Source organism: Nelumbo nucifera, chromosome 4 (assembly GCF_055504915.1).
Source record: "Nelumbo nucifera cultivar China Antique chromosome 4, China Antique-T2T, whole genome shotgun sequence".
NCBI classification, from domain to species: Eukaryota; Viridiplantae; Streptophyta; class Magnoliopsida; order Proteales; family Nelumbonaceae; genus Nelumbo; species Nelumbo nucifera.
Genome location: NC_142652.1, coordinates 29,053,761 through 29,063,581, shown reverse-complemented (window position 1 = coordinate 29,063,581; position 9,821 = coordinate 29,053,761).

Here is a 9,821-nt window from a genome sequence, read left to right as displayed (position 1 = left end):
GGCTTAGGATTTCACAAAAAAGCCCGACCTGCCCAACCCATCCTGACAATATTTTATATAAAAATATTAATAATATATATTTTTTTCCATTTTCTAACCCTAACTCATCCCCTATTTTGTTTGAACAAATTGAAACTTTTTTCCTTTACATAGTGGCAGCCGGCAATAGTGCTATCTTCTACACTACAGTTAGTGATCCGACCAATGGCGAGGTGATGTCATCTCTCAGAACTCCGAGTACTCAACGGCATCCTCAACACTCCCCTATAGCAGTTGGCGACATCTACAGCAGCAGGCCGGCAACCAATGAACTCCATCAGGTCTCTCTCTCTCTCTTCATCCCAGAAATGTATTCAGATTTCAAGTCTGCAATGTATTCAGATTTCGAACTTATATTAACCCAGAAATTTAATTCAAATTTCAAGTTTGCAATGTATTCAGATTTCAAGTGTGCAATGTATTCAGACTGGAATCTGCAATGTATTTTTCTCTTGGAATTAAGTTGAAAGAGCCAAATTATTTTTTGTTTTATTAATAATTTATTATTTTGTTCTTATTCCTGGTCACATGTGAACAAGTGAAAATTTTAAGCAGGGTCATGTGTAATTTTTTAATTTTTTTTTTTCTTTTAACTTCGACGTTACCACATCAATAGCCCTTATTATTTTATTATTTGTTTAATAGAACCACCAACATATGTGAAGAGTGCTATGTTAGGAGCAGATCTCAATTACAACCAAACAAGAGTTATTACAAACCGAAGTATGCCCAGGGAAAAGGTTGAAATAAGCTGATGCAAATATGATTAATTTTATACATTTGTTGGACCAAAACATGAGCCTTTTTTCCCAGCTTCCGTCAATGTATGAAAGAGGAAAGAAATGTAGTTGCAAGATCTAAAATCCACCGAAATCTAACCTTTGATTGATTAGAGTCGCTACATCGGTTCAAGTATCCAAAGACATGAAAGTGGAAGATGAACATAACATGTGAGAGAGAAGTTTCTGGGATTGTTGATACATACATTGTATAGAGCCAAATTCTTGCATTCATTGATAGAGCCACAACACAAGCATATCTGAGGGCAGGTTCTTTGAATTCAATTACAATGAAGCACCCCTTTGGACCAACTTATCTGTTAAACTCATCTATCGCTTTTGTCGTACTTGACTGCTGATTTAAGACCAAAAAGAATAGAGGCAGGCAATACTTATCATCGGACCCTAATCTCCTAAAAAAATGCAAATGCCATGAGAGTACAACATCCAACTACATCTAAAAACATCTCTCCATCCATGATTTTAATATACAAGTATGACATATATTCCTAGTATATAGCTGGATGCTATGCATTCTGGGTGTTTGTATAATGTTTTGTTTCAGGAAATCCCGTGTCTTATATGCTTCTCTGCACCGATACGGTCCCACTTCATTGAGAATATCTTACTGATCGCATGCGGTCAAGGTCTTTTATATGTTTTTTTTTTTCTACTAGGTGACAAGTGCTTGCTGTTGTTTAGCCAATAACAATGTCCCCCATCAGCCCTCACCGATGATAATACCCCACATCAGCCCTAAAATATAGGGCTAGCTACACTGCACTCCATCAGCCCACACTCATTTGGTTCTCAGTTTCTCACTTTTGAATTCGGATCCTCTACCAATATTACGCTGCCAACATTTCCCAACTGGCAACTGCAGCCACACATTGGGAATATCTCTCCATAAATGGCAAGGGAAAATGTTCCCAATGTACAGCTGCAGCAGTGTCCTGTTTAGTAGTATTTTATTGGTAGTAGATCCTTGCCCCTCACATTTGTGTGCATGACTCACAAGGGGGTATTATTATTCGATAAGTTAAACAACCCATGACGAGCATACATATATGATATACCAACACGTGTCATTTCATTATCAAGTGAATCGGGACCTCGGAAAGAGAATCTAAATGACCAAATCTTATATTAGGCAACTACAAAAATCACTTTTTCTTCATTTCGTTGTCTTCTAAGTGAAATGCCAGTTGTTTCATTAACAACAAATGCCCTTGGACCTCAGTATTTCACCATGCAATTAGGTAGTAGTAGGCTTCATATTTTGGGTCTTGGCTAAATTGTCTTAGACAATAATGGAGGTTTCAATGCATTCTTTTATTGGTTATGGAATTATGGATACGAGAGAACCCCCTGCCACCCTCCCCTGGGTCACATCAAAAGTCACAACATTGGAAAAGTTTTAAATAGTGTGAAAAATTGGTGGATGTGGATCTGTTCATATTACTTGTGGCAGGTAAATCTGTTCATGGGACAAGTAGCCTAATAGGTTGGTCCGGCCTGGCCTGACTCGATTTAAGTCAGGCTTGAACAAGACTTCAAACCCACAAACTCAAGCTTGGACAAGATTTCAAGCTTGCAGGCTCAGGCTTGGGCCTAAAACATTGGGCCTGACCTTTTTTGGGCTGGACTCGGGCTTTCTCAAAAAACCCCAAGTGAGACAGACTTGATAATGTATTATATAATAAAAATATATTGTATATAGTAATAATATATATAATACTTTTTCTTTATTATTCATCTTTTTTCTCAAGTAATAGTGAGATCTTTCATTATTTTTTAGGTTTTGAGGTCTTTAAATATAAATAAAACATTTTTTATTGAATAAAAAGAAAAAATAAATATTTTTTCAATTTTTTGGCCGGGCTCAAGACCTAGGCCTGATGGTCGGGTCGGGCTCAGGCCTAAGTATATAATACTTGATAATGTATTATATAATAAAAATATTTTATATAATAACATATATAATATTTTTTCTTTATTATTCTTCTCTTTTCTCAAATAATAGTGAGATCTTTCATTATTTTTTAGGTTTTGAGGTCTTTTAATATAAATAAAACAATTTTTTATTGAATAAAAAAGAAAAAATAAATCTTTTTCCAATTTTCTTGTCAGGTTCAAGACCTAGGCCTGATGGTCGGGCTGGGCTCAAGCCTGAGTATATAATACTTGATAATGTATTATATAATAAAAATATTTTATATAATAATATATATATAATATTTTTTCTTTATTATTCTTCTCTTTTCTCAAGTAATAGTGAGATCTTTCATTATTTTTTAGGTTTTGAGGTCTTTTAATATAAATAAAACAATTTTTTATTGAATAAAAAAGAAAAAATAAATCATTTTCCAATTTTCTGGCTGGACTCAAGACCTAGGCCTAATGGTCGGGTTAGGCTCAAGACCTAGGCCTGATGGTCGGGCCAGGCTCAGGCCTAAGTATATTCTATTAATACAGAGGCAAATCCCAGCCTGGCCCATGAACAGGTCTAGTGGCAGAACCAATCTACACCACACCATAATCCAAAGCTATTCTAAACTATAGATAGAGTATGTGGACTAAATCAGTCAACAACCATAATGACATTCCATAGGTGTGGCGTGAACTAGTCTATACCACACATTTTGATTCCATGTATCTCATGTATAATTTGTGAGATGGCTACACAATCAATTATAAATGAGTAATTATACCCAAACTAATTTAGAAATAGTATTATAAATTCATATTAAGCAATAACATTTTGAAAATATCATTGGTAAATTTTTTAAATTTATCATAAAAATTATTGAATTATTTAAAACTACAAAAAAAGACTAATCCACACCACACCATAGGAAAGGAGATGTTATCTCTACAAGAAAAAAAAAACTCATGATTGAAAGGAAACCAAAAACTAGAGAGAAAATCGAAATATAAAGTAGGAGCATTACATTCCTATTTCAATGGACAAAACAGATGAGTAGTGGTTGGTGGTGGGTCTCTGCTCAATGGTTAGTAATGAAGGGAACAAAAACACCTATTTCTTTTTTGTAATGGTAAAAAAGAGAGAAATACTACACCTTGCAATGCATAATATCACAAAATCCTTTTTGTCCAATAGTAGATGGGGACCATCCACGAAGAGAAAAAAGTGTTGTCGAGATGTTGGATGGGGACGGTCCCTATCCATGAGATTTTGGGGATGGTAACTGTCCCCAATGAATCGAATCCACCCTCGTGGATGGGACCAAAATGGGCCCATCCATGATATGAAAACAAAACCAAACTTACCCTATTCAATAGTCTCTCCCTGTCTCACAATCTCACCTTGCCCTCACCCTTTCAGTGTTTTCGACCCATCGTTGATCCAATCGATTGAACTGTTCAAACCATAACCTAGTTAAGAGTCTAGGTTCAATTTGCATGAAACCTGCCATTTGGTCAAAAACCATTGACCTGGTCAAAAACTGTCTAATTTGGGCTATTCACCCATTGACCCGTTCAACCTAATCATTGGGTCACGGGTTGCACACTCAATGCAAGTGCAAATTTCGGGAGCCATAACTTTGCACTTAGATGTTAGATTGGAGTGATCTTTTTTTTTGGTAATTTTTTGAGATCTATGTGTCCCAAAGCGCCAACTTAGCCAATTATTTTTGCAAAAAAAATTAATCATAATTTTTAGCTTTTTTTACAAATAAAAAACTGAATTAAAAATATAAATTAAAAATAAAATAATATTTATATATACATATATTATATCTAAAAAATAATTATACATTTTTATTGATAAATACATGTTTATACATACCTATTAAACCCTGATGGGAGTACAAACTCTAACACCCTCATGTCCAAGCCTTCCAAGCCACATTCAAGGGAGCAACACGTTGATGGTTCTCGACAATGCCTCCATACTCCATCGGTTCTTTGAACCAATTCACAGACCTCATCCTAGGTCACTTTGTTAACATAGCCAATGGTGTCAGAAAACCATCATCTCCCTAATGTCCGTCAAGTAGAAGCGCAGGGAAAGCCTTCTGGCGTATATGAAGAGGTTCAACCAGGAATAACTCAAGGTCAAGGAACTCGACCGCTCGGTCTCCATGCACACAACCATTAATGGCCTCCAACCTAGACTCCTCAACTGGTCTATTTCCAAGACTTTGCCCAAGACTAAAGTCGACTTCTTGAAGAAGGTCCAAAAGTACTTTGTTGCCAAGAAGGCTAAAGCTAACAAATGCCTCCAAGATTCAAAAGCAGGGCCCAATAACAAGGATAAAGGAAAGGGATGGTTGTTGAGATGGCCCCACCAAGGCGGCGAGAAGAAGCCGCCAACCCCTTCCTTACATAAGTACATGCCACAAAACTCCTCCTAAACGCACATACTAATGCAAGTATGGAAAGAGAAATTCATGAAGTGGCTAGCCAACTTGAAAAGGAACCCAAGAAGGGGGAATCTTAACAAGTACTGCAAGTACCACTACGACATTGGCCATGACACCGAGGACTATTACAAACTCAAGAATAAGATCAAGTCCCTCATCCGCCACAAGCACTTAAAAGATTATGTTGAGGGCGATGCCCCCAAAAGCGTCATCCCCGCAACAGCTACAGGTCGGGCCCCACACTTATCGCCCCTTGGTCAGAGCCATTGAAGTTATAGCCGAGGGATCAACCTCAAGGGTAGCATCTGCATCGTCTCAAAAGGCATACACCAGGCAATGTAACATTTAGAACCCAACATTGAAGAGGCTGAGGCCAGAGGACCTATCTCCTTCTCAGATGATGACCTATAGGGGATATCTATGCCCCATGACGATGCGTTGGTGGTGTCAATGATCATTGCCAACTACATGATGAAAAGGATCCTCATAGACAACGATTCCTTAGTTGATATCCTGTTCTATGAGACATTTGAGAAAATGCAGTTGACACCAAACTGATTGTAGCCCATTAACGTGTCTCTCATCGGGTTTTTTTGAGCAACTATCAGACCTGAAGGAAAGATAACCCTACCAGTCATTGTAGGGACCGAACCTCGGCACATCACTTGAATGACTGAGTTCTTGGTCGTGAAGATAGGTTCACCTTACAACGCCATCATAGGAAGACCAACCCTTCAAGAACTCAAGGCATTCATCTTGTCTTACCACCTCGCCATGAAGTTCCTCACAGAATATGGTGTAGGGATAGTTAGGGGAAACTAGGAAACTGCTAGACGGTGCTATGTTACGACACTAAAAGGCAAGAATAAGGAAGCCCTACCACTAGAGGAGCTCAACCTTAAGGACGAGCCATCCAACCGGGGCTAGCCATCTGAGGACCTCATCTCGGTTCCCCTAGATGAGGCCAAGCCCGAAAAATAGTACGAGTTGGATCTTGCCTCCCTCAAGACAAACTTTCCGAACTGGTAAGCTTCATCAAATCCAATACTGGCGTGTTTGCTTGGTCCACCGCTTATATGCCAAGAATTGACCCCTCGATCATTATTCACTGGCTAAGCGTGGACCCAAGTTGTAAGCTGATTCGGCAAAACAAGAGGAACTTTGCACCGAAGCGTTGGAAAGCCATTGGAGAGGTGGTGGACAAGCTACTCGGTGCTAACTTCATAAGAGAGGTACACTACCCTAAATGGCTATCTAACGTGGTCACGGTTAAGAAAACTAATGGGAATGGCACATATGCATTAACTTCACAGATCACAACAAGGCTTATCCCAAAGACAACTTTCCTTTGCCAAGGATTGATAACCTCGTCAATGCCACCATAGGGTCTGAACTACTAAGCTTCGTGGATGCCTTCTCCGACTACAACCAGATAAAAATGCATTCCAGTGATAAAGAGAAGACCTCATTCATCACTGAACATGACACCTACTACTACAAGGTGAAGCCTTTTTTACTAAAGAATGTTGGGACCACTTACCAAAGACTAGTGAACAAAATTTTCAAAGAGCATAAGGGGAGGAATGTCCAGGCCTATGTCAACGACATGGTTGTGAAGAGTCTTAGGGCTAGCCAGCACACCTTAGACCTCGATGAGACATTTGGGGTACTGAGGAAATACAACATGAAACCCAATAGATCACATCAAGAAAATTCCTAGGCTCCGTAGTCACCCAACAGGGCATAGGGGCCAATGAAAGAATGGTAGGATCCATCTAATGGATGCCATAAAGATTGCGGAATGGGTGGGCGAATTTCAAAAATTTTCCTACCTTTTCTCAATTGGGAATCGTATTCCCAAAATTTAGAATACAATATTCAATGATCCTACTTGAACCATAATCGAACCAGATCTGAACTAAAGAGAAAAGGGAGGATTATACCTGATCCGGAGAAGCAGTATCTCCCAAAGTTGGTGTTCACGCCCAAAGAGGACACCAAGATCCGCTCCTGCTGAAGATGACACAGCTGTAGGTGGAATGAAACCAGCAAAGTGCATCCTTCACACTGGATCCTTCTCAAGAACCCTCTGGAAACTCTGAGCACCAAATCTTTTATAGTCTTTTCTGCAAGACTAATGTTAAGAATTGATTTCTTGATTTCTTCCTTCTGCAAAGATCAAATCTTGCAAGAAGGAATGGCGGCGGTTGGAGGAGAACTCCTGGGACGAAGATGGCTAAATTGCTTCTCTTCTCTCTGGAGTGTGAATGAGATCTAATCTCAATTCGTAGGATGTTTTCTTGCTTACAACCCTTGGCTCGAAATCTGATATGTTTCTCTTAGGGTTTCTCCTCTTTTCTTCTTGATTAAGAAACCTCCTAATTAGGAGTTATCCCAATCCAAATCAGAATTTGGATAGGGGATGATCTTAATCCTATCTGCAGATTAAGTTAGCTTACTCCTAATCTTATCAGGAGTTTACCAGATTCAAATCTGATTTGAATTTGGTCTCCCAGAGTGGATAAGGTTAAAGGCCCAATCCTTTTGCTAACATTAATCTCAGATCCGCCCCATAGATGGGTGATCATATCAGCCCAGCTCGAAATGGGCTTTTAGCCCATTAAGTATTCAGTGCTTAACTAGTCTCCAATCTGCTGCTCAGTTGGGCTTCTTTGTATGGCGTGGGACCCAAGCATTGATTTACACACCAGCCCCATGGGTTCGGCCCAGCCGAATTCACTGAAAAGCTCAGTGAACCCCTGAGCCCATCACATGGACCCTATGGGCCCAACACTTACATTAAGTGGTCCCCACTCTCTACTCACATGGATCCCGGGAATTAAAACCATTTGCAAACATTTTGAAACCGTACATATATATATCATATATAAATTTTGCAAAACAAAATTCCAACGATTGAAATCAACTGCCGGCAATTTGGTTTCCATCAGAGAGAGTGCATTCCCGATCATTACCTTTGTCCGACAAAGGGTCTAATCCTGTCACTATGATCACCCACTCAGATGAATTCTCAGACTGCCCCAACATGCCCAGGTTTTGACCCCCGCTAAGGATCTCACTGATTGGCATATCAAAGACAGTCCGATCCGATACCTAGTGAGGTGTCATAATCGAGTCTAGGGGTCAAGTGTAACTTTCTAGTTTTGCCCATCTGTCTCCAAGGTCCACGGCAACACTGGAAATCTGGTCTGGTTCAAGGATTCGAGTAATCCCATATTGCATGTGCCTTGGGTCTTACCCTGGTGGCCGAGACAGGCCATCCCAACACTTGGTGGCACACCAGTATCAGCCTTGGCAGGATAAATCTCCCCAGACTTATCCAATGGTTGTGAACATTTAAAACTAACACGAGTCTCTATAAGTGTCCAGTTTTAGGGTCTTACACAGAATTATACCAAACAACATGAATCAAACATGCACTTTATTTATTTAAACTAAATAACAAAAGTACATCAAATCGGATTGAAGCTAAGGGCATACAAAACTGTCTAACAGCCAACCCTAAGAAGATACAAGCCATACTGGACATGGAGCCCCCTCGATCAATCAAAGAAACCCAAAGGCTCACCAGCCAAGCCACAGCCCTCAGCCGATTCATGTCCAAGTCGACCGACTGGTGCATACCCTTCTTTCGGGCCATTAAAAAGTTGAAGGACTTCCAATGGATAAAATACTGTCAGAAGGCCTTCGAAGAATTGAAAACCTACCTTGCATTGCTACCGTTGCTCACTTGGTCCATCTTAGGAGAAACTTTATTCTTGTACCTCTTGGTTAGGGATGAGGCAGTCAATTCAATGCTGGTTAGGAAAGACGAAGGAGTTTAGAGGCTAGTGTATTACGTCAGCAAGGTCCTCCACGAGACCGACCAAATACCTAGAAGTAGAGAAGATAGCCTTTGCGCTAGTAATCTCAGCCAGGAAGCTAAGGCCATACTTCCAAGCCCACAGCATCTCAATGTTGACCAACCAGCCCCTCAAGTCGATGCTCTCGAAGCCTAAGACTTTGGGTCGGCTGACCAAGTGGGCTATCGAGCTATTTGAGTTTGACCTACACAACCAACCAAGGCCTGCAATAAAGCCGCAAGCATTGGCAGACTTCTTAGTTGAATGCATCTTTAGCCACAACCACAGCCAAGCCCCCAATGATTGGAAGAAGCCTCAGCTGACCTGGACTTTGTTCGTAGATGGATCCTCCAACACCAAAGCGGAACATGCCTCATACTTCTCACCCTGGATGACAATAAGATGGAGTATGCACTGAAGTTCAGTTTCTCTGCTTCCAAAAACGAAACCGAGTATGAGGCCTTGCTCGTCGGCCTCCAACTTGCAAAAGACATTGGAGCCAAGCACATTGTGGTCTTTAGTGACTTGCAATTGGTTGTAAATTAGGTGAATGGAGAATATGAGGTCAAGGAGCCAAATACTTGGGCAAAGTCCGAGAGTTAACTAGTCACTTCTAGCACATCACTCTGCACCAGGTCCCATGGGCCAAGAAAGCACGAGCTGACGCCCTATCAAAACTAGTATGCTATTCGGGATCGGTCCTCAACCACACTATGCACATTGAGAACTTAACACATCCCAGCATCAAAGAG